Below are 27,221 nucleotides of genomic sequence, written 5' to 3'. Positions count from 1 at the left end.
CTGAACCGGGTCCTGATCCTGAACCAACTCCTGATACTGAACCGACTCCTGATCCTGAACCGGGTCCTGATCCTGAATTGGGTCCTGATCATGAACCAACTCCTGATCTTGAACCGGGTACTGATCCTGAAATGAGTCCTGATTCTGCACCAGATCCTAATCATGAACTGGATCCTGATCTGAACTGGGTCCTCATCCTGAATCAACTCCTGAACCTGAATCGGGTCCCGATCCTGAACCAAATCCTGATCCTGAAACAACTCCTGAACCTGAACCGGTTCCTGATCCTGAACCGACTCCTGATCCTGAACCGGATCCTGATCCTGAACCAGATCCTGACCTTAACCGGATCCTGATCCTGAACCGGATCCTGAACTGGGTCCTGATCCTGAACCGGATCCTGATCCTGAACCAACTCCTGATCCTGAACCGGGTCCTGATCCTGACCAACTCCTGGTCCTGAACCGGATCGTGATCCTGAAACGGGTCCTGATCCTGAACCGGATCCTGATGCGAACTGGGTCCTGATCCTGAACCAACTCCTGAACCTGAACCGGATCCTGATGTGAACTGGGTCCTGATCCTGACCAACTCCTTATCCCGAACCGGATCTGATGTGAACTGGGTCCTGATCCTGAACCAACTCCTGATCCTGAACTGAATCGTGATCCTGAACCGGGTCCTGATCTTGAACCGGGTCCTGATCCTGAACCGACTCCTGATCCTGAACCGGGTCCTGATCCTGAACCGACTCCTGATCCTGAACCGGGTCCTGATCCCGAACCAAGTCCTGATCCTCAACCGACTCCTAATCCTGAACCGGGTCCTGATCCTGAACCGACACTTGATCCTGAACCAGGTCCTGATGCTGACCAACTCCTGATCCTGAACCGACTCCTGATCCTGCACCGGATCCTGATCCTGAATTGGGTCCTGATACTGAACCAACTCCTGATCTTGTACCGGGTCCTGATCCTGAACCGGGTCCTGATCCTGAACCAACTCCTGATCCTGAACCGGGTCCTGATTCTGAACCGGGTCCTGATCCTGAACCGACTCCTGATCCTGAACCGTGTCCTGATCCTGACCAACTCCTGATCCTGAACCGACTCCTGATCCTGCACCGGATCCTGATCCTGAATTTGGTCCTGATCCTGAACCAACTCCTGATCTTGAACCGGGTCCTGATCCTGAACCGAGTCCTGATCCTGAACCAACTCCTGATCTTGAACCCGGAACTGATCCTGAAATGAGTCCTGATCCTGCACCTGATCCTGATCTGAACTGGGTTCTCATCCTGAACCAACTCCTGAACCTGAATCGTGTCCTGATCATGAACCAACTCCTGATCCTGGAGCAACTCCTGATCCTGAACCAACTCCTGATCCTGAACCAACTCTTGATAATGAAACGGATCCTGATCCTGAACCGAGTCCTGACCCTGAACCGGATCCTGATCATGAACTAATGCCTGGTAATGAAACGGGTCCTGGTCCTGAAGCAAATCTTGATCCTGAACCGGGTCCGGATCCTGACCAACACCTGATCCTGAACCAACTCCTGATCCTGAACTGAGTCCTGATCCCGAACCGGGTCCTGACCCTGAACCGACTCCTGTTCCTGCACCGGGTACTGATCCTGAATTGGGTCCTGATCCTGATCCAACTCCTGATCTTGAACCGGGTCCTGATCCTGAACCGGATCCTGATCCTGAACCAACTCCTGATCCTGAACCAACTCCTGATCCTGAACCGGGTCCTGATCTTGACCAACTCCTGATCCTGAACCGGATCGTGATCCTGAACCGGGTCCTGATCCTGAACCGGATCCTGATGTGAACTTGGTCCTGATCCTGAACCAACTCCTGAACCTGAACCGGATCCTGATGTGAACTGGGTCCCGATCCTGACCAACTCCTTATCCAGAACCGGATCCTGATGTGAACTGGGTCCTGATCCTGAACCAACTCCTGATCCTGAACCGGATCGTGATCATGAACCGTGTCTTGACCCTGAACCGGGTCCTGATCCTGATCCAACTCCTGATCCTGAACCGGTTCCTGATCCTGAACCGGGTCCTGATCCTGAACCAACTCCTGATCCTGCACCGACTCCTAATCCTGAACCGGGTCCTGATCCTGAACCGGGTCCTGATCCTGAACCGTGTCCTGATCTTGACCAACACCTGATCCTGAACCAACTCCTGATCCTGCACCGACTCCTAATCCTGATCCAACTCCTGATCCTGAACCGGGTCCTGATCCTGAACCGGGTCCTGATCTTGACGTGGATCTTCATCCTGAACCGGATCCTGACCTGAACCGGGTCCTGATCCTGATCCGGATCCTGATCCTGAACCGGGTCCTGATCCTGACGAACTCCTGATCCTCAACCAACTCCTGATCCTGAACCGGATCGTGATCCTGAACCGGGTCCTGATCCTGAACCGGGTCCTGATCCTGAAATGAGTCCTGATACTGAACGAACTCCTGATCCTGAACCAGGTCCTGATCCTGAAATGGGTCCTGATCCTGAACCAACTCCTGATCCTGAACAGGGTGCTGATCCTGAACCAACTCCTGATCCTGAACCAACTCCAGATCCTGAACGGGGTCCTGATCCTGAACGGGGTCCTGATCCTGAACCGACTCCTGATCCTGCACCGGGTTCTGATCCTGAACCGGGTCCTGATGCTGAACCAACTCCTGATCCTGAACCAACTCCTGATCTTGAACCGGGTACTGATCCTGAACAGGGTCATGATCCTGAACTGGATCCTGACCTGAACTGGGTCCGGATCCTGAATCGGATCCTGATCCCGAAATAAGTCCTCATCCTTCACCAGATCCTAATCCTGAACTGGATCATAATCTGAACTGTGTCCTGATTCTGAACCAACTCCTGAACCTGAATCGGGTCCTGATCCTGAACCAACTCCTGAGCCTAAACCGTGTCCTGATCCTGAAACAACTCCTGATCCTGAACCGGGTCCTGATCCTGAACCGGGTCCTGATCCTGATCCAACTCCTGATCCTGAACCGACTCCTGATCCTGAACCGGGACCTGATCCTGAATCGGGTCCTGATCCTGACCCGGGTCCTGATCCTGACCAACTCCTGATCCTGAACCGACTCCTGATCCTGCACCGGATCCTGATCCTGAATTGGGTCATGATCATGAACCAACTCCTGATCTTGAACCGGGTACTGATCCTGAAATGAGTCCTGATTCTGCACCAGATCCTAATCCTGAACTGGATCCTGATCTGAACTGGGTCCTCATCCTGAATCAACTCCTGAAACTGAACCGGGTCCTGATCCTGAACCAACTCCTGATCCTGCACCGACTCCTAATCCTGAACCGGGTCCTGATCCTGAACCGGGTCCTGATCCTGAACCGTGTCCTGATCCTGCCCAACTCCTGACCTGAACCGACTCCTGTCCTTGCACAGGATTCTGATCCTGAATTGGGTCCTGATCCTGAACCAACTCCTGATCTTGAACAGGGTCCTGATCCTGAACCAACTCCTGATCCTGAAGCGACTCCTGATCCTGAACCGTGTCCTGATCCTGAACCGGGTCCTGATCCTGAACCGACTCCTGATCATGAACCGACTCCTGATCCTGAACCGGGTCCTGATCCTGAACCAACTCCTGATCCTGAACCGGGATCTGATCCTGAAATGAGTCCTGATCCTGCACCAGATCCTGATCCTGACCAACACCTGATCCTGAAACGACTCCTGATCCTGCACAGGATCATGATCTTGAATTGGGTTCTGATCCTGAACCAACTCCTGATCTTGAACCGGGTCCTGTTCCTGAACCGTGTCCTGATCCTGACCAACTCCTGATCCTGAACCGACTCCTGATCCTGCACAGGATCCTGATCCTGAATTGGGTCCTGATCCTGAACCAACTCCTGATCTTGAACCGGGTCCTGATCCTGAACCGGGTCCTGATCCTGAACCAACTCCTGAACTTGAACCGGGAACTGATCCTGAAATGAGTCCTGATCCTGCACCAGATCCTGATCTGAACTGGGTTCTCATCCTGAACCAACTCCTGAAACTGAATCGACTCCTGATCCTGAACCGGGACTTGATCCTGAACCGACTCCTGAAGCTGAATCGGGTCCTGATCCTGAACTGGGTCCTTATCCTGAACCGGGTCCTGATCCTGGACCGAATCCTGATCCTGAACCTGGTCCTGATCCTGAACCAACTCCTGATCCTGAAGCGACCCCTGATCCTGAACCGTGTCCTGATCCTGAACCGGGTCCTGATCCTGAACCGACATCTGATCCTGAACCGACTCCTGATCCTGAACCGGGTCCTGATCTTGAACCGGGTCCTGATCCTGAACCAACTCCTGATTCTGAACCGGGTCCTGATCCTGCTTCGGGTCCTAATCCTGAACCAACTCCTGATCCTGAACCGACTCCTAATCCTGAACCGGGTCCTGATCCTGAACCGGGTCCTGATCCTGAAACGGGTGCTATTCCTAAACCGACTCCTGATCCTGAACCGGGTCCTGATGCTGACCAACTCCTGATCCTGAACCGACTCCTGATCCTGCACCGGATCCTGATCCTGAATTGGGTCCTGATACTGAACCAACTCCTGATCTTGAACCGGGTCCTTATCCTGAACCGGGTCCTGATCCTGAAATGTGTCCTGATTCTGAACCAACACCTGATCCTGAACCAACTCCTGATCGTGAACCATATCCTGATCCTGAAATGGGTCCTGATCCTGAATCGTTTCCTGATCCTGAATCGGGTCCGGATCTGAACCGGGTCCTGATCCTGAAATGGGTCCTGATCCTGAAAGGTCCTGATCCTGACCCGGATTCTGATCCTGAACCGGGACATGATCCTGAAAAGGTCGATCCTGAATCTGGTCCTGATCCTGAACCGAGTCCTGATCCTGAACTGGGTCCTTATCCGGAAGCGGATCCTGATCCTGAACCGAATCCTGATCCTGAACCTGGTTCTGATCCTGAACCAACTCCTGATCCTGAAGTGACTCCAGATCCTGAACCGGGTCCTGAACCGACTCCTGATCCTGAACCAACTCCTGATCCTGAACCGGGTCCTGGTCCAGAACCAAGTCCTGATCCTGAACCGACTCCTAATCCTGAACCGGGTCCTGATCCTGAACCGGGTCCTGATTCTGAACCGGGTGCTGTTCCTGAACCGACTCTTGTTCCTGAACCAGGTCCTGATGCTGGCCAACTCCTGATCCTGAACCGACTCCTGATCCTGCACCGGATCCTGGTCCTGAATTTGGTCCTGATCCTGAACCAACTCCTGATCTTGAACCGGGTCCTGATCCTGAACCGGGTCCTGATCCTGAACCAACTCCTGATCTTGAACCCGGAACTGATCCTGAAATGAGTCCTGATCCTGCACCAGATCCTGATCTGAACTGGGTTCTCATCCTGAACCAACTCCTGAACCTGAATCGTGTCCTGATCATGAACCAACTCCTGATCCTGGAGCAACTCCTGATCCTGAACCAACTCCTGATCCTGAACCAACTCTTGATAATGAAACGGATCCTGATCCTGAACCGGGTCCTGACCCTGAACCGGATCCTAATCATGAACTAACTCCTGGTAATGAAACGGGTCCTGATCCTGAACCGGATCCTGATCCTGAACTGGATCCTGATCTGAACTGGGTCCTGATCCTGAAGCAAATCTTGATCCTGAACCGGGTCCGGATCCTGACCAACTCCTGATCCTGAACCAACTCCTGATCCTGAACTGGTTCCTGATCCCGAACCGGGTCCTGACCCTGAACCGACTCCTGTTCCTGCACCAGGTACTGATCCTGAATTGTGTCCTGATCCTGATCCAACTCCTGATCTTGAACCGGGTCCTGATCCTGAACCGGATCCTGATCCTGAACCAACTCCTGATCCTGAACCAACTCCTGATCCTGAACCGGGTCCTGATCTTGACCAACTCCTGATCCTGAACCGGATCGTGATACTGAACCGGGTCCAGATCCTGAACCGGATCCTGATGTGAACTGGGTCCTGATCCTGAACCAACTCCTGAACCTGAACCTGATCCTGATGTGAACAGGGTCCTGATCCTGACCAACTCCTTATCCAGAACCGGATCCTGATGTGAACTGGGTACTGATCCTGAACCAACTCCTGATCCTGAACCGGATCGTGATCATGAACCGTGTCTTGACCCTGAACCAGGTCCTGATCCTGAACCAACTCCTGATCCTGAACCGGTTCCTGATCCTGAACCGGGTCCTGATCCTGAACCAACTCCTGATCCTGCACCGACTCCTAATCCTGAACCGGGTCCTGATCCTGAACCGGGTCCTGATCCTGAACCGGGTCCTGATCCTGAACCGTGTCCTGATCCTGCCCAACTCCTGATCCTGAACCGACTCCTGACCTTATACATGATCCTGATCCTGAATTGGGTCCTGATCCTGAACCAACTCCTGATCTTGAACCGGGTCCTGATCCTGAACCGGGTCCTGATCCAGAACCAACTCCTGATCTTGAACCGGGAACTGATCCTGCAATGAGTCCTGATCCTGCACCAGGTCCTGATCTGAACTGGGTTCTCATCCTGAACCAACTCCTGAAACTGAATCGACTACTGATCCTGAACCGGGACCTGATCCTGAAGCGACTCCTGAAGCTGAATCGGGTCCTGATCCTGAACTGGGTCCTTATCCTGAACCGGGTCCTGATCCTGGACCGAATCCTGATCCTGAACCTGGTCCTGATCCTGAACCAACTCCTGATCCTGAAGCGACCCCTGATCCTGAACCGTGTCCTGATCCTGAACCGGGTCCTGATCCTGAACCGACATCTGATCCTGAACCGACTCCTGATCCTGAACCGGGTCCTGATCTTGAACCGGGTCCTGATCCTGAACCAACTCCTGATTCTGAACCGGGTCCTGATCCTGCTTCGGGTCCTAATCCTGAACCAACTCCTGATCCTGAACCGACTCCTAATCCTGAACCGGGTCCTGATCCTGAACCGGGTCCTGATCCTGAAACGGGTGCTATTCCTAAACCGACTCCTGATCCTGAACCGGGTCCTGATGCTGACCAACTCCTGATCCTGAACCGACTCCTGATCCTGCACCGGATCCTGATCCTGAATTGGGTCCTGATACTGAACCAACTCCTGATCTTGAACCGGGTCCTTATCCTGAACCGGGTCCTGATCCTGAACCAACTCCTGATCCTGAACCGGGTCCTGATCCTGAACCGGGTCCTGATCCTGAACCAACTCCTGATCCTGAACCGGGTCCTGATCCTGAACCGGGTCCTGATCCTGAACCGGATCCTGACCTGAACGCACTCCTGATCCTGAACCAACTTCAGATCCTGAACCAACACCTGTTCCTGACCATCTCCCGATCCTGAACCGGATCGTGATCCTGAACCGGGTCCTGATCCTGAACCGCATCCTGATGTGAACTGGGTCCTGATCCAAGTCCTGAACCTAACCAGATCCTGATGTGAACTGGGTCCTGAACCTGACCAACTCCTTATCGAGAACCGGATCCTGATGTGAACTGGGTCCTGATCCTTAACCAACTCCTGATCTTGAACCGGATCGTGATCATGAACCGTGTCTTGACCCAGAACCGGGTCCTGATCCTGAACCACCTCCTGATCTTGAACCGGGTCCTGATCCTGAACCGGGTCCTGATCCTGAACCAACTCCTGATCCTGAACCGACTCCTAATCCTGAACCGGGTCCTGATCCTGAACCGGTCCTGATTCTGAACCGGGTCCTGTTCCTTAACTGACTCCTGATCCTGAACCGTGTCCTGATCCTGACCAACACCTGATCCTGAAACGACTCCTGATCCTGCACAGGATCCTGATCTTGAATTGGGTTCTGATCCTGAACCAACTCCTGATCTTGAACCGGGTCCTGATCCTGAACCGTGTCCTGATCCTGACCAACTCCTGATCATGAACCGACTCCTGATCCTGCACAGGATCCTGATCCTGAATTGGGTCCTGATCCTGAACCAACTCCTGATCTTGAACCGGGTCCTGATCCTGAACCGGGTCCTGATCCTGAACCAACTCCTGAACTTGAACCGGGAACTGATCCTGAAATGAGTCCTGATCCTGCACCCGATCCTGATCTGAACTGGGTTCTCATCCTGAACCAACTCCTGAACCTGAATCGTGTCCTGATCATGAAGCAACTCCTGATCCTGGAGCAACTCCTGATCCTGAACCAACTCCTGATCCTGAACCAACTCTTGATAATGAAACGGATCCTGATCCTGAAACAACTCCTGATCCTGAACCGGGTCCTGACCCTGAACCGGATCCTGATCATGAACTAACTCCTGGTAATGAAACGGGTCCTGATCCTGAACCAACGCTTGAACCTGAACCGGGTCCTGATCCTGAAAAGGTGCTGACCCTGAATCTGGTCCTGATCTGAACTGACTCCTGATCCTGAACTGGATTCTGATCTTGAACCATGTCCTGATCCTGAATCGGGTCCTGATCTTGATCCGGCTACTGATCCTGAACCGGGTACTGATCCTGAACCTACTCATGATCGTGAACCAGATCCTGATCCTGAACTGAGTCCTGATCCCGAACCGGGTCCTGACCCTGAACCGACTCCTGTTCCTGCACCGGGTACTGATCCTGAATTGGGTCCTGATCCTGATCCAACTCCTGATCTTGAACCGGGTCCTGATCCTGAACCGGATCCTGATCCTGAACCAACTCCTGATCCTGAACCAACTCCTGATCCTGAACCGGGTCCTGATCTTGACCAACTCCTGATCCTGAACCGGATCGTGATCCTGAACCGGGTCCTGATCCTGAACCGGATCCTGATGTGAACTGGGTCCTGATCCTGAACCAACTCCTGAACCTGAACCGGATCCTGATGTGAACTGGGTCCCGATCCTGACCAACTCCTTATCCAGAACCGGATCCTGATGTGAACTGGGTCCTGATCCTGAACCAACTCCTGATCCTGAACCGGATCGTGATCATGAACCGTGTCTTGACCCTGAACCGGGTCCTGATCCTGATCCAACTCCTGATCCTGAACCGGTTCCTGATCCTGAACCGGGTCCTGATCCTGAACCAACTCCTGATCCTGCACCGACTCCTAATCCTGAACCGGGTCCTGATCCTGAACCGGGTCCTGATCCTGAACCGTGTCCTGATCTTGACCAACACCTGATCCTGAACCAACTCCTGATCCTGCACCGACTCCTAATCCTGATCCAACTCCTGATCCTGAACCGGGTCCTGATCCTGAACCGGGTCCTGATCTTGTCGTGGATCTTCATCCTGAACCGGATCCTGACCTGAACCGGGTCCTGATCCTGATCCGGATCCTGATCCTGACGAACTCCTGATCCTCAACCAACTCCTGATCCTGAACCGGATCGTGATCCTGAACCGGGTCCTGATCCTGAACCGGGTCCTGATCCTGAAATGAGTCCTGATACTGAACGAACTCCTGATCCTGAACCAGGTCCTGATCCTGAAATGGGTCCTGATCCTGAACCAACTCCTGATCCTGAACAGGGTGCTGATCCTGAACCAACTCCTGATCCTGAACCAACTCCAGATCCTGAACGGGGTCCTGATCCTGAACGGGGTCCTGATCCTGAACCGACTCCTGATCCTGCACCGGGTCCTGATCCTGAACCGGGTCCTGATGCTGAACCAACTCCTGATCCTGAACCAACTCCTGATCTTGAACCGGGTACTGATCCTGAACAGGGTCATGATCCTGAACTGGATCCTGACCTGAACTGGGTCCGGATCCTGAATCGGATCCTGATCCCGAAATAAGTCCTCATCCTTCACCAGATCCTAATCCTGAACTGGATCATAATCTGAACTGTGTCCTGATTCTGAACCAACTCCTGAACCTGAATCGGGTCCTGATCCTGAACCAACTCCTGAGCCTAAACCGTGTCCTGATCCTGAAACAACTCCTGATCCTGAACCGGGTCCTGATCCTGAACCGGGTCCTGATCCTGATCCAACTCCTGATCCTGAACCGACTCCTGATCCTGAACCGGGACCTGATCCTGAATCGGGTCCTGATCCTGACCCGGGTCCTGATCCTGACCAACTCCTGATCCTGAACCGACTCCTGATCCTGCACCGGATCCTGATCCTGAATTGGGTCATGATCATGAACCAACTCCTGATCTTGAACCGGGTACTGATCCTGAAATGAGTCCTGATTCTGCACCAGATCCTAATCCTGAACTGGATCCTGATCTGAACTGGGTCCTCATCCTGAATCAACTCCTGAAACTGAACCGGGTCCTGATCCTGAACCAACTCCTGATCCTGCACCGACTCCTAATCCTGAACCGGGTCCTGATCCTGAACCGGGTCCTGATCCTGAACCGTGTCCTGATCCTGCCCAACTCCTGACCTGAACCGACTCCTGTCCTTGCACAGGATTCTGATCCTGAATTGGGTCCTGATCCTGAACCAACTCCTGATCTTGAACAGGGTCCTGATCCTGAACCAGCTCCTGATCCTGAAGCGACTCCTGATCCTGAACCGTGTCCTGATCCTGAACCGGGTCCTGATCCTGAACCGACTCCTGATCATGAACCGACTCCTGATCCTGAACCGGGTCCTGATCCTGAACCAACTCCTGATCCTGAACCGGGATCTGATCCTGAAATGAGTCCTGATCCTGCACCAGATCCTGATCCTGACCAACACCTGATCCTGAAACGACTCCTGATCCTGCACAGGATCATGATCTTGAATTGGGTTCTGATCCTGAACCAACTCCTGATCTTGAACCGGGTCCTGTTCCTGAACCGTGTCCTGATCCTGACCAACTCCTGATCCTGAACCGACTCCTGATCCTGCACAGGATCCTGATCCTGAATTGGGTCCTGATCCTGAACCAACTCCTGATCTTGAACCGGGTCCTGATCCTGAACCGGGTCCTGATCCTGAACCAACTCCTGAACTTGAACCGGGAACTGATCCTGAAATGAGTCCTGATCCTGCACCAGATCCTGATCTGAACTGGGTTCTCATCCTGAACCAACTCCTGAAACTGAATCGACTCCTGATCCTGAACCGGGACTTGATCCTGAACCGACTCCTGAAGCTGAATCGGGTCCTGATCCTGAACTGGGTCCTTATCCTGAACCGGGTCCTGATCCTGGACCGAATCCTGATCCTGAACCTGGTCCTGATCCTGAACCAACTCCTGATCCTGAAGCGACCCCTGATCCTGAACCGTGTCCTGATCCTGAACCGGGTCCTGATCCTGAACCGACATCTGATCCTGAACCGACTCCTGATCCTGAACCGGGTCCTGATCTTGAACCGGGTCCTGATCCTGAACCAACTCCTGATTCTGAACCGGGTCCTGATCCTGCTTCGGGTCCTAATCCTGAACCAACTCCTGATCCTGAACCGACTCCTAATCCTGAACCGGGTCCTGATCCTGAACCGGGTCCTGATCCTGAAACGGGTGCTATTCCTAAACCGACTCCTGATCCTGAACCGGGTCCTGATGCTGACCAACTCCTGATCCTGAACCGACTCCTGATCCTGCACCGGATCCTGATCCTGAATTGGGTCCTGATACTGAACCAACTCCTGATCTTGAACCGGGTCCTTATCCTGAACCGGGTCCTGATCCTGAAATGTGTCCTGATTCTGAACCAACACCTGATCCTGAACCAACTCCTGATCGTGAACCATATCCTGATCCTGAAATGGGTCCTGATCCTGAATCGTTTCCTGATCCTGAATCGGGTCCGGATCTGAACCGGGTCCTGATCCTGAAATGGGTCCTGATCCTGAAAGGTCCTGATCCTGACCCGGATTCTGATCCTGAACCGGGACATGATCCTGAAAAGGTCGATCCTGAATCTGGTCCTGATCCTGAACCGAGTCCTGATCCTGAACTGGGTCCTTATCCGGAAGCGGATCCTGATCCTGAACCGAATCCTGATCCTGAACCTGGTTCTGATCCTGAACCAACTCCTGATCCTGAAGTGACTCCAGATCCTGAACCGGGTCCTGAACCGACTCCTGATCCTGAACCAACTCCTGATCCTGAACCGGGTCCTGGTCCAGAACCAAGTCCTGATCCTGAACCGACTCCTAATCCTGAACCGGGTCCTGATCCTGAACCGGGTCCTGATTCTGAACCGGGTGCTGTTCCTGAACCGACTCTTGTTCCTGAACCAGGTCCTGATGCTGACCAACTCCTGATCCTGAACCGACTCCTGATCCTGCACCGGATCCTGGTCCTGAATTTGGTCCTGATCCTGAACCAACTCCTGATCTTGAACCGGGTCCTGATCCTGAACCGGGTCCTGATCCTGAACCAACTCCTGATCTTGAACCCGGAACTGATCCTGAAATGAGTCCTGATCCTGCACCAGATCCTGATCTGAACTGGGTTCTCATCCTGAACCAACTCCTGAACCTGAATCGTGTCCTGATCATGAACCAACTCCTGATCCTGGAGCAACTCCTGATCCTGAACCAACTCCTGATCCTGAACCAACTCTTGATAATGAAACGGATCCTGATCCTGAACCGGGTCCTGACCCTGAACCGGATCCTAATCATGAACTAACTCCTGGTAATGAAACGGGTCCTGATCCTGAACCGGATCCTGATCCTGAACTGGATCCTGATCTGAACTGGGTCCTGATCCTGAAGCAAATCTTGATCCTGAACCGGGTCCGGATCCTGACCAACTCCTGATCCTGAACCAACTCCTGATCCTGAACTGGTTCCTGATCCCGAACCGGGTCCTGACCCTGAACCGACTCCTGTTCCTGCACCAGGTACTGATCCTGAATTGTGTCCTGATCCTGATCCAACTCCTGATCTTGAACCGGGTCCTGATCCTGAACCGGATCCTGATCCTGAACCAACTCCTGATCCTGAACCAACTCCTGATCCTGAACCGGGTCCTGATCTTGACCAACTCCTGATCCTGAACCGGATCGTGATACTGAACCGGGTCCAGATCCTGAACCGGATCCTGATGTGAACTGGGTCCTGATCCTGAACCAACTCCTGAACCTGAACCTGATCCTGATGTGAACAGGGTCCTGATCCTGACCAACTCCTTATCCAGAACCGGATCCTGATGTGAACTGGGTACTGATCCTGAACCAACTCCTGATCCTGAACCGGATCGTGATCATGAACCGTGTCTTGACCCTGAACCAGGTCCTGATCCTGAACCAACTCCTGATCCTGAACCGGTTCCTGATCCTGAACCGGGTCCTGATCCTGAACCAACTCCTGATCCTGCACCGACTCCTAATCCTGAACCGGGTCCTGATCCTGAACCGGGTCCTGATCCTGAACCGGGTCCTGATCCTGAACCGTGTCCTGATCCTGCCCAACTCCTGATCCTGAACCGACTCCTGACCTTATACATGATCCTGATCCTGAATTGGGTCCTGATCCTGAACCAACTCCTGATCTTGAACCGGGTCCTGATCCTGAACCGGGTCCTGATCCAGAACCAACTCCTGATCTTGAACCGGGAACTGATCCTGCAATGAGTCCTGATCCTGCACCAGGTCCTGATCTGAACTGGGTTCTCATCCTGAACCAACTCCTGAAACTGAATCGACTACTGATCCTGAACCGGGACCTGATCCTGAAGCGACTCCTGAAGCTGAATCGGGTCCTGATCCTGAACTGGGTCCTTATCCTGAACCGGGTCCTGATCCTGGACCGAATCCTGATCCTGAACCTGGTCCTGATCCTGAACCAACTCCTGATCCTGAAGCGACCCCTGATCCTGAACCGTGTCCTGATCCTGAACCGGGTCCTGATCCTGAACCGACATCTGATCCTGAACCGACTCCTGATCCTGAACCGGGTCCTGATCTTGAACCGGGTCCTGATCCTGAACCAACTCCTGATTCTGAACCGGGTCCTGATCCTGCTTCGGGTCCTAATCCTGAACCAACTCCTGATCCTGAACCGACTCCTAATCCTGAACCGGGTCCTGATCCTGAACCGGGTCCTGATCCTGAAACGGGTGCTATTCCTAAACCGACTCCTGATCCTGAACCGGGTCCTGATGCTGACCAACTCCTGATCCTGAACCGACTCCTGATCCTGCACCGGATCCTGATCCTGAATTGGGTCCTGATACTGAACCAACTCCTGATCTTGAACCGGGTCCTTATCCTGAACCGGGTCCTGATCCTGAACCAACTCCTGATCCTGAACCGGGTCCTGATCCTGAACCGGGTCCTGATCCTGAACCAACTCCTGATCCTGAACCGGGTCCTGATCCTGAACCGGGTCCTGATCCTGAACCGGATCCTGACCTGAACGCACTCCTGATCCTGAACCAACTTCAGATCCTGAACCAACTCCTGTTCCTGACCATCTCCCGATCCTGAACCGGATCGTGATCCTGAACCGGGTCCTGATCCTGAACCGCATCCTGATGTGAACTGGGTCCTGATCCAAGTCCTGAACCTAACCAGATCCTGATGTGAACTGGGTCCTGAACCTGACCAACTCCTTATCGAGAACCGGATCCTGATGTGAACTGGGTCCTGATCCTTAACCAACTCCTGATCTTGAACCGGATCGTGATCATGAACCGTGTCTTGACCCAGAACCGGGTCCTGATCCTGAACCACCTCCTGATCTTGAACCGGGTCCTGATCCTGAACCGGGTCCTGATCCTGAACCAACTCCTGATCCTGAACCGACTCCTAATCCTGAACCGGGTCCTGATCCTGAACCGGTCCTGATTCTGAACCGGGTCCTGTTCCTTAACTGACTCCTGATCCTGAACCGTGTCCTGATCCTGACCAACACCTGATCCTGAAACGACTCCTGATCCTGCACAGGATCCTGATCTTGAATTGGGTTCTGATCCTGAACCAACTCCTGATCTTGAACCGGGTCCTGATCCTGAACCGTGTCCTGATCCTGACCAACTCCTGATCCTGAACCGACTCCTGATCCTGCACAGGATCCTGATCCTGAATTGGGTCCTGATCCTGAACCAACTCCTGATCTTGAACCGGGTCCTGATCCTGAACCGGGTCCTGATCCTGAACCAACTCCTGAACTTGAACCGGGAACTGATCCTGAAATGAGTCCTGATCCTGCACCCGATCCTGATCTGAACTGGGTTCTCATCCTGAACCAACTCCTGAACCTGAATCGTGTCCTGATCATGAAGCAACTCCTGATCCTGGAGCAACTCCTGATCCTGAACCAACTCCTGATCCTGAACCAACTCTTGATAATGAAACGGATCCTGATCCTGAAACAACTCCTGATCCTGAACCGGGTCCTGACCCTGAACCGGATCCTGATCATGAACTAACTCCTGGTAATGAAACGGGTCCTGATCCTGAACCAACGCTTGAACCTGAACCGGGTCCTGATCCTGAAAAGGTGCTGACCCTGAATCTGGTCCTGATCTGAACTGACTCCTGATCCTGAACTGGATTCTGATCTTGAACCATGTCCTGATCCTGAATCGGGTCCTGATCTTGATCCGGCTACTGATCCTGAACCGGGTACTGATCCTGAACCTACTCATGATCGTGAACCAGATCCTGATCCTGAAATGGGTCCTGATCCTGAATCGTTTCCTGATCCTGAATCGGGTCCGGATCTGAACCGGGTCCTGATCCTGAAATGGGTCCTGATCCTGAAAGGTCCTGATCCTGAACCGGATTCTGATCCTGAACCGGGACATGATCCTGAAAAGTTCGATCCTGAATCTGGTGCTGATCTGAACCGACTCCTGATCCTGAACTGGATTCTGATCCTGAACCATGTCCTGATATTGAATCGGGTCCTGATCTTGATCCGGCTCCTGATCCTGAACTGGGTCCTAATCCGGAACCGGATCCTGATCCTGAAATGGGTACTGATCCTGAACCGACTCCTGATCCTGAACCGGCTCCTGATCCTCAACCGAATCCTGATCCTGAAATGCGTTCTGATACTGAACCGACTCCTGATCCTGAACCGGGCCCTGATCCTGAAAGGGGACCTGATCGTGAACCGGACCCTGATCCTGAAATTGGTCCTGATCCAGAACTGGGTCCTGATCCTGATTCGTCTCCTGATCCTGAACCGGGCCCTGATCCTGAACTGTGTCCTGATCCTGAACCGGGTCCTGATCCTGAAATGTGTCCTGATTCTGAAACAACACCTGATCCTGAACCAACTCCTGATCGTGAACCATATCCTGATCCTGAAATGGGTCCTGATCCTGAATCGTTTCCTGATCCTGAATCGGGTCCGGATCTGAACCGGGTCCTGATCCTGAAATGGGTCCTGATCCTGAAAGGTCCTGATCCTGACCCGGATTCCGATCCTGAACCGGGACATGATCCTGAAAAGGTCGATCCTGAATCTGGTCCGGATCCTGAACCGAGTCCTGATCCTGAACTGGGTCCTTATCCGGAAGCGGATCCTGATCCTGAACCGAATCCTGATCCTGAACCTGGTTCTGATCCTGAACCAACTCCTGATCCTGAAGTGATCCAGATCCTGAACCGGGTCCTGAACCGACTCCTGATCCTGAACCAACTGCTGATCCTGAACCGGGTCCTGGTCCAGAACCAAGTCCTGATCCTGAACCGACTCCTAATCCTGAACCGGGTCCTGATCCTGAACCGGGTCCTGATCCTGAACCGGGTGCTGTTCCTGAACCGACTCTTGTTCCTGAACCAGGTCCTGATGCTGACCAACTCCTGATCCTGAACCGACTCCTGATCCTGCACCGGATCCTGATCCTGAATTGGGTCCTGATACTGAACCAACTCCTGACCTTGAACCGGGTCCTGATCCTGAACCGGGTACTGATTCTGAACCGGGTCCTGATCCTGAACCGACTCCTAATCCTGAACCGGGTCCTGAACCTGAACCGGGTCCTGATCCTGAACCGGGTGCTGTTCCTGAACCGACTCTTGTTCCTGGACCAGGTCCTGATGCTGACCAACTCCTGATCCTGAACCGACTCCTGATCCTGCACCGGATCCTGATCCTGAATTTGGTCCTGATCCTGAACCAACTCCTGATCTTGAACCGGGTCCTGATCCTGAACCGGGTCCTGATCCTGAACCAACTCCTGATCTTGAACCCGGAACTGGTCCTGAAATGAGTCCTGATTCTGCACCAGATCCTGATCTGAACTGGGTTCTCATCCTGAACCAACTCCTGAACCTGAATCGTGTCCTGATCATGAACCAACTCCTGATCCTGGAGCAACTCCTGATCCTGAACCATCTCCTGATCCTGAACCAACTCTTGATAATGAAACGGATCCTGATCCTGAACCGGGTCCTGACCCTGAACCGGATCCTAATCATGAACTAACTCCTGGTAATGAAACGGGTCCTGATCCTAAACCAACGCTTGAACCTGAACCTGGTCCTGATCCTGAACCGACTCCTGATCCTGCACCGGATCCTGATCCTGAATTTGGTCCTGATCCTGAACCAACTCCTGATCTTGAACCGGGTCCTGATCCTGAACCGGATCCTGATCCTGAACCAACTCCTGATCCTGAACCAACTCCTGATCCTGAACCGGGTCCTGATCCTGACCAACTCCTGATCCTGAACCGGATCGTGACCCTGAACCGGGTCCTGATCCTGAACTGGATCCTGATGTGAACTGGGTCCTGATCCTGAACCAACTCCTGAACCTGAACCGGATCCTGATGTGAACTGGGTCCTGATCCTGATCAACTCCTTATCCAGAACCGGATCCTGATGTGAACTGGGTACTGATCCTGAATCAACTCCTGATCCTGAACCGGATCGTGATCATGAACCGTGTCTTGACCCTGAACCGGGTCCTGATCCTGAACCAACTCCTGATCCTGAACCGGTTCCTGATCCTGAACCGGGTCCTGATCCTGAACCAACTCCTGATCCTGCACCGACTCCTAATCCTGAACCAACTCCTGATCTTGAACCGGGAACTGATCCTGAAATGAGTCCTGATCCTGCACCAGGTCCTGATGCTGACCAATTCCTGACCCTGAACCGACTCCTGATCCTGCACAGGATCCTGATCCTGAATTGGGTCCTGATACTGAACCAAATCCTGATCCTGAACCGGGTCCTGATCCTGAACCGGGTCCTGATCCTGAACCGGGTGCTGTTCCTGAACCGACTCTTGTCCCTGGACCAGGTCCTGATGCTGACCAACTCCTGATCCTGAACCGACTCCTGATCCTGCACCGGATCCTGATCCTGAATTTGGTCCTGATCCTGAACCAACTCCTGATCTTGAACCGGGTCCTGATCCTGAACCAACTCCTGATCTTGAACCCGGAACTGATCCTGAAATGAGTCCTGATTCTGCACCAGATCCTGATCTGAACTGGGTTCTCATCCTGAACCAACTCCTGAACCTGAATCGTGTCCTGATCATGAACCAACTCCTGATCCTGGAGCAACTCCTGATCCTGAACCATCTCCTGATCCTGAACCAACTCTTGATAATGAAACGGATCCTGATCCTGAACCGGGTCCTGACCGTGAACCGGATCCTAATCATGAACTAACTCCTGGTAATGAAACGGGTCCTGATCCTAAGCCAACGCTTGAACCTGAACCTGGTCCTGATCCTGAACCGGATCCTAATCCTGAAATGCGTCCTGATCCTGAACCGGGTCCTGATACTGAACCAACTCCTGATCCTGAACCGGGTCCTGATCCTGAACCGGATCCTGATCCTGAACCAACTCCTGATCCTGAACCAACTCCTGATCCTGAACCGGGTCCTGATCCTGACCGACTCCTGATCCTGAACCGGATCGTGACCCTGAACCGGGTCCTGATCCTGAACTGGAGCCCGATGTGAACTGGGTCCTGATCCTGAACCAACTCCTGAACCTGAACCGGATCCTGATGTGAACTGGGTCCTGATCCTGATCAACTCCTTATCCCGAACCGGATCCTGATGTGAACTGGGTACTGATCCTGAATCAACTCCTGATCCTGAACCGGATCGTGATCATGAACCGTGTCTTGACCCTGAACCGGGTCCTGATCCTGAACCAACTCCTGATCCTGAACCGGTTCCTGATCCTGAACCGGGTCCTGATCCTGAACCAACTCCTGATCTTGAACCGGGAACTGATCCTGAAATGAGTCCTGATCCTGCACCAGGTCCTGATGCTGACCAATTCCTGATCCTGAACCGACTCCTGATCCTGCACAGGATCCTGATCCTGAATTGGGTCCTAATACTGAACCAAATCCTGATCTTGAACCGGGTCCTGATCCTGAACCGGGTCCTGATCCTGAACCAACTCCTGATCCTGAACCGGGTCCTGATTCTGAACCGGGTCCTGATCCTGAACCGACTCCTGATCCAGAACCGTGTCCTGATCCTGACCAACTCCTGATCCTGAACCGACTCCTGATCCTGCACCGGATCCTGATCCTGAATTTGGTCCTAATCCTGAACCAACTCCTGATCTTGAACCGGGTCCTGATCCTGAACCGGGTCCTGATCCTGAACCAACTCCTGATCTTGAACCCGGAACTGACCCTGAAATGAGTCCTGATCCTGCACCAGATCCTGATCTGAACTGGGTTCTCATCCTGAACCAACTCCTGAACCTGAATCGTGTCCTGATCATGCACCAACTCCTGATCTTGGAGCAACTCCTGATCCTGAACCAACTCCTGATCCTGAACCAACTCTTGATAATGAAACGGATCCTGATCCTCAACCGGGTCCTGACCCTGAACCGGATCCTGATCTTGAACTAACTCCTGGTAATGAAACGGGTCCTGGTCCTGAACCAACGCTTGAACCTGAACCGGGTCCTGATCATGAACCGGATCCCGATCCTGAACTGGATCCTGATCTGAACTGGGTCCTGATTCTGAAGCAAATCTTGATCCTGAACCGGGTCCGGATCCTGACCAACTCCTGATCCTGAACCAACTCCTGATCCTGAACTGGGTCCTGATCCCGAACCGGGTCCTGACCCTGAACCGACTCCTGATCCTGCACCGGGTACTGATCCTGAATTGGGTCCTGATCCTGATCCAACTCCTGATCTTGAACCGGGTCCTGATCCTGAACCGGATCCTGATCCTGAACCGAATCCTGATCCTGAACCTGGTTCTGATCCTGAACCAACTCCTGATCCTGAAGAGACTCCAGATCCTGAACCGGGTCCTGAACCGACTCCTGATACTGAACCAACTCCTGATACTGAACCGGGTCCTGGTCCAGAACCAAGTCCTGATCCTGAGCCGGGTCCTGATCCTGAACGGGGTCCTGATCCTGAACCGAGTCCTGATCCTGAACTGGGTCCTTATCCGGAACCGGGCCCTGATCCTGAACCGAATCCTGATCCTGAACCTGGTTCTGATCCTGAACCAACTCCTGATCCTGAAGAGACTCCAGATCCTGAACCGGGTCCTGAACCGACTCCTGATCCTGAACCAACTCCTGATCCTGAACCGGGTCCTGGTCCAGAACCAAGTCCTGATCCTGAACCGACTCCTAATCCTGAACCGGGTCCTGATCCTGAACCGGGTCCTGATCCTGAACCGGGTGCTGTTCCTGAACCGACTCTTGTTCCTGAACCAGGTCCTGATGCTGACCAACTCCTGATCCTGAACCGACTCCTGATCCTGCACCGGATCCTGATCCTGAATTGGGTCCTGATACTGAACCAACTCCTGACCTTGAACCAGGTCCTGATCCTGAACCGGGTCCTGATTCCGAACCGGGTCCTGATCCTGAACCGACTCCTGATCCTGAACCGTGTCCTGATCCTGACCAACTCCTGATCCTGAACCGACTCCTGATCCTGCACCGGATCCTGATCCTGAATTGGGTCCTGATACTGAACCAACTCCTGACCTTGAACCAGGTCCTGATCCTGAACCGGGTCCTGATTCCGAACCGGGTCCTGATCCTGAACCGACTCCTGATCCTGAACCGTGTCCTGATCCTGAACCAACTCCTGATCTTGAACCCGGAACTGATCCTGAAATGAGTCCTGATTCTGCACCAGATCCTGATCTGAACTGGGTTCTCATCCTGAACCAACTCCTGAACCTGAATCGTGTCCTGATCATGAACCAACTCCTGATCCTGGAGCAACTCCTGATCCTGAACCAACTCCTGATCCTGAACCAACTCTTGATAATGAAACGGATCCTGATCCTGAACCGGGTCCTGACCCTGAACCGGATCCTAATCATGAACTAACTCCTGGTAATGAAACGGGTCCTGATCCTAAACCAACGCTTGAACCTGAACCTGGTCCTGATCCTGAACCGGATCCTGATCCTGAACTGGATCCCGATCTGAACTGGGTCCTGATCCTGAAGCAAATCTTGATCCTGAACCGGGTCCGTATCCTGACCAACTCCTGATCCTGAACCAACTCCTGATCCTGAACTGGGTCCTGACCCCGAACCGGGTCGTGACCCTGAACCGATTCCTGATCCTGCACCGGGTACTGATCCTGAATTGTGTCCTGATCCTGATCCAACTCCTGATCTTGAACCGGATCCTGATCCTGAACCGGATCCTGATCCTGAACCAACTCCTGATCCTGAACCAACTCCTGATCCTGAACCGGGTCCTGATCTTGACCAACTCCTGATCCTGAACAGGATCCTGATCCTGAACCGGATCCTGATCCTGAACCGGATCCTGATGTGAACTGGGTCCTGATCCTGAACCAACTCCTGAACCTGAACCTGATCCTGATGTGAACTGGGTCCTGATCCTGACCAACTCCTTATCCAGAACCGGATCCTGATGTGAACTGGGTCCTGAATCTGAACCAACTCCTGAACCTGAACCTGATCCTGATGTGAACTGGGTCCTGACCCTGAACCAACTCCTGATCCTGAACCGGATCGTGATCATGAACCGTGTCTTGACCCTGAACCGGGTCCTGATCCTGAACCAACTCCTGATCCTGAACCGGTTCCTGATCCTGAACCGGGTCCTGATCCTGAACCGGGTCCTGATCCTGAACCGTGTCCTGATCCTGCGCAACTCCTGATCCTGAACCGACTCCTGACCTTGTACATGATCCTGATCCTGAATTGAGTCCTGATCCTGAAACAACTCCTGATACTGAACCAACTACTGACCTTGAACCGGGTCCTGATTCTGAACCGGGTCCTGATTCCGAACCGGGTCCTGATCCTGAACCGACTCCTGATCCTGAACCGTGTCCTGATCCTGACCAACTCCTGATCCTGAACCGACTCCTGATCCTGCACCGGATCCTGATCCTGAATTTGTTCCTGTTCCTGAACCAACTCCTGATCTTGAACCGGTTCCTGATCCTGAACCGGGTCCTGATCCTGAACCAACTCCTGATCTTGAACCCGGAACTGATCCTGAAATGAGTCCTGATTCTGCACCAGATCCTGATCTGAACTGGGTTCTCATCCTGAACCAACTCCTGAACCTGAATCGTGTCCTGATCATGAACCAACTCCTGATCCTGGAGCAACTCCTGATCCTGAACCAACTCCTGATCCTGAACCAACTCTTGATAATGAAACGGATCCTGATCCTGAACCGGGTCCTGACCCTGAACCGGATCCTAATCATGAACTAACTCCTGGTAATCAAACGGGTCCTGATCCTAAACCAACGCTTGAATCTGAACCTGGTCCTGATCCTGAACCGGATCCTGATCCTGAACTGGATCCCGATCTGAACTGGGTCCTGATCCTGAAGCAAATCTTGATCCTGAACCGGGTCCGGATCCTGACCAACTCCTGATCCTGAACCAACTCCTGATCCTGAACTGGGTCCTGATCCCGAACCGGGTCGTGACCCTGAACCGATTCCTGATCCTGCACCGGGTACTGATCCTGAATTGTGTCCTGATCCTGATCCAACTCCTGATCTTGAACCGGGTCCTGATCCTGAACCGGATCCTGATCCCGAACCAACTCCTGATCCTGAAACGACTCCTGATCCTGAACCGGGTCCTGATCTTGAACCGGGTCCTGATACTGAACCAACTCCTGATCCTGCACAGGGTCCTGATTGTCCTGATCCTGAACCAACTCCTGATCTTGAACCGGGAACTGATCCTGAAATGAGTCCTGATCCTGCACCAGATCCTGATCTGAACTGGGTTCTCATCCTGAACCAACACCTGAAACTGAATCGACTCCTGATCCTGAACCGGGATCTGATCCTGAACCGACTCCTGATCCTGAACCGGGTCCTAATCCTGAACTGGGTCCTTATCCGGAACCGGGTCCTGATCCTGAACCGAATCCTGATCCTGAACCTGGTCCTAATCCTGAACCAACTCCTGATCCTGAAGAGACTCCTGATCCTGAACCGGGTCCTGAACCGACTCCTTACCCTGAACCAACTCCTGATCCTGAACCGTGTCCTGGTCCTGAACCAAGTCCTGATCCTGAACCAACTCCTGATCCTGAACCGACTGCTGATCCTGAAATGGGTCCTGATCCTGAACCAACTCCTGATGCTGAAAAAACTCCTGATCGTGAACCAGAACCTGATCCTGAAATGGGTCCTGATCCTGAACCGGGTCCTGATCCTGAATCGTTTCCTGATCCTGAATCGGGTCCGGATCTGAACCGGGTCCTGATCATGAAATGGGTCCTGATCCTGAAAAGTCCTGATCCTGAACCGGATTCTGATCCTGAACCGGGACCTGATCCTGAACCGGGTTCTGATCCTGAAAAGGTCGATCCTGAATCTAGTCCTGATCTGAACCGACTCCTGATCCTGAACTGGATTCTGATCCTGAACCATGTCCTGATCCTGAATCGCGTCCTGATCATGATCCAGCTCCTGATCCTGAACTGGGTCCTGATCCTGAACCGGATCCTGATCCTGAAATGGGTGCTGATCCTGAACCGACACCTGATCCTGAATCGGGTCCTGATCCTGAAATAGGTCCTGATCCAGAACTGGGTCCTGATCGTGACGGGTCCTGATCCTGATCCGGGCCCTGATCCTGAACTGTGTCCTGATCCTGAAATGTGTCCTGATCCTGAACCAACTACTGATCCTGAAAAGATCCTGATCCTGCATCTGGTCCTTATCTAAACCGACTCCTGATCCTGAACTTGATACTGATCCTGAACCATGTCCTGATCCTGAATCGGGTCCTGATCTTGATCCGCCTCATGATCCTGAACCGGGTCCTGATCCTGAACCGGATCCTGATCCTGAAATGGGTCCTGATCCTGAACCGACTCCTGATCCTGAAATGGATCCTGATCCTGAACCATGTCCTGATCCTGAACCTGGCCCTGATCCTGAACCGGGACCTGATCCTGAACCGGGTCCTGATCCTGAAAAGGTCCTGATCCTGAATCCGGTCCTGATCTGAACCGGATCCTGATCCTGAAATGGGTCCTGATCCTGAAAAGGTCCTGATCCTGAATCGGGTCCGGATCTGAACCGGGTCCTGATCCCGAAATGTGTCCTGATCCTGAAAAGGTCCTGATCCTGAACCGGATTCAGATCCTGAACCGGGACATGATCCTGAAAAGGTCGATCATGAATCTGGTCCTGATCTGAACCGACTCCTGATCCTGAACTGGATTCTGGTCCTGAACCATGTCCTGATCCAGAATCGGGTCCTGATCTTGATCCGGCTCTTGATGCTGAACCTGGTCCTGATCCTGAACCGGATCCTGATCCTGAAATGGGTCCTGATCCTGAACCGACTCCTGATCCTGAACCGGGCCCTGATCCTGAAACGGGACCTGATCCTGAACCGGGTCCTGATCCTGAAATGGGTCCTGATCCAGGACTGGGTCCTGATCCTGATCCGGCTCCTGATCCTGATCCGGGCCCTGATCCTGAACTGTGTCCTGATCATGAACCGGGTCCTGATCCTGAAATGGGTCCTGATCCTTAACCGACTCCTGATCCTGAACCGGGCCCTGATCCTGAAACGGGACCTGATCCTGAACCGGGTCCTGATCCTGAAATGGGTCCTGATCCAGAACTGGATCCTTATCCTGATCCTGCTCCTGATCCTGATCCGGGCCCTGATCCTGAACTGTGTCCTGATCATGAACCGGGTCCTGATCCTGAAATGTGTCCTGATCCTGAACCAACTCTTGATCCTGAACCGACTCCTGATCCTGAAATGGGTCCTGATTCTGAACCAACTCCTGATCCTGAACCAAATCCTGATCGTGAACCAGATCCTGATCCTGAAATAGTTCCTGATCCTGAACTGGATCCTGATCCTGAATCGTTTCCTGATCCTGAATCGGGTCCGGATCTGAACCGGGTCCTGATCCTGAAATGGGTCCTGATCCTGAAAAGGTCCTGATCCTGAACCGGATTCTGATCCTGAACCGGGACCTGATCCTGAAAAGGTCGATCCTGAATCTGGTCCTGATTTGAACCGACTCCTGATCCTGAACTGGATTCTGATCCTGAACCATATCCTGATCCAGAATCGGGTCCTGATCTTGATACGGCTACTGATCCTGAACCGGGTCCTGATACTGAACCGGATCCTGATCCTGAAATGGGTCCTAATCCTGAACCGATTCGTGATCCTGAACCGGGCCCTGCTCCTGAAACGGGTCCTGATCCTGAAATGCGTCCTGATCCTGAAATGGGTCCTGATCCTGAACTGGGTCCTGATCCTGATCCGGGTCCTGATCCTGATCTGGGCCCTAATCCTGAACTGTGTGCTGATCCTGAACCGGGTCCTGATCCTGAAATGTGTCCTGATCCTGAACCAACTCCAGATCCTGAACCGACTCCTGATCCTGAAATGTGTCCTGATCCTGAACCAACTCCAGATCCTGAACCGACTCCTGATCCTGAAAAGGTCCTGATCCTGAACCCGATCCTGATCCTGAACCGGGACCTGATCCTGAAAAGGTGCTGATCCTGAATCTGGTCCTGATTTGAACCGACTCCTGATCCTGAACTGGATTCTGATCTTGAACCATGTCCAGATCCTGAATCGGGTCCTGACCTTGATCCGGCTACTGATCCTGAACCGGGTACTGATCCTGAACCTACTCATGATCGTGAACCAGATCCTGATCCTGAAATGGGTCCTGATCCTGAATCGTTTCCTGATGCTGAATCGGGTCCGGATCTGAACCGGGTCCTGATCCTGAAATGGGTCCTGATCCTAGAAAAGGTCCTGATCCTGAACCGGATTCTGATCCTGAACCGGGACATGATCCTGAAAAGGTCGATCCTGAATCTGGTGCTGATCTGAACCGACTCCTGATCCTGAACTGGATTCTGATCCTGAATCATGTCCTGATCCTGAATCGGGTCCTGATCTTGATCCGGCTCCTGATCCTGAACTGGGTCCTGATCCTGAACAGGATCCTGATCCTGAAATGGGTACTGATCCTGAACCGATTCCTGATCCTGAACCGGCTCCTGATCCTCAACCGAATCCTGATCCTGAAATGCGTTCTGATACTGAACCGACTCCTGATCTTGAACCGGGCCCTGATCCTGAAACGGGACCTGATCGTGAACCGGGCCCTGATCCTGAAATGGGTCCTGATCCAGAACTGGGTCCTGATCCTGATCCGGCTCCTGATCCTGATCCGGGCCCTGATCCTGAACTGTGTCCTGATCCTGAACCGGGTCCTGATCCTGAACCAACTCCTGATCGTGAACCATATCCTGATCCTGAAATGGGTCCTGATCCTGAATCGTTTCCTGATCCTGAATCGGGTCCGGATCTGAACCGGGTCCTGATCCTGAAATGGGTCCTGATCCTGAAAGGTCCTGATCCTGACCCGGATTCTGATCCTGAACCGGGACATGATCCTGAAAAGGTCGATCCTGAATCTGGTCCTGATCTGAACCGACTCCTGATCCTGAACTGGATTCTGATCCTGAACCATGTCCTGATCCTGAATCGGGTCCTGATCTTGATCCGGCTCCTGATCCTGAACTGGGTCCTGATCCTGAACAGGATCCTGATCCTGATATGGGTACTGATCCTGCACCGACTCCTATTCCTGAACCGGGTCCTGATCCTCAAACGGATCCTGATCCTGAAATGCGTCCTGATCCTGAACCGACTCCTGATCCTGAACCGGGCCCTAATCCTGAAACGGGACCTGATCTTGAACCGGGTCCTGATCCTGAAATGGGTCCTGATCCAGAACTGGGTCCTGATCCTGAAATGGGTCCTGATCCAGAACTGGGTCCTGATCC

Source organism: Pristiophorus japonicus, chromosome 19 (genome assembly GCF_044704955.1).
Source record: "Pristiophorus japonicus isolate sPriJap1 chromosome 19, sPriJap1.hap1, whole genome shotgun sequence".
Classification (NCBI taxonomy): domain Eukaryota; kingdom Metazoa; phylum Chordata; class Chondrichthyes; family Pristiophoridae; genus Pristiophorus; species Pristiophorus japonicus.
The sequence above is the reverse complement of the archived record's forward strand: the minus strand, read 5'-3'. Positions refer to the sequence as shown.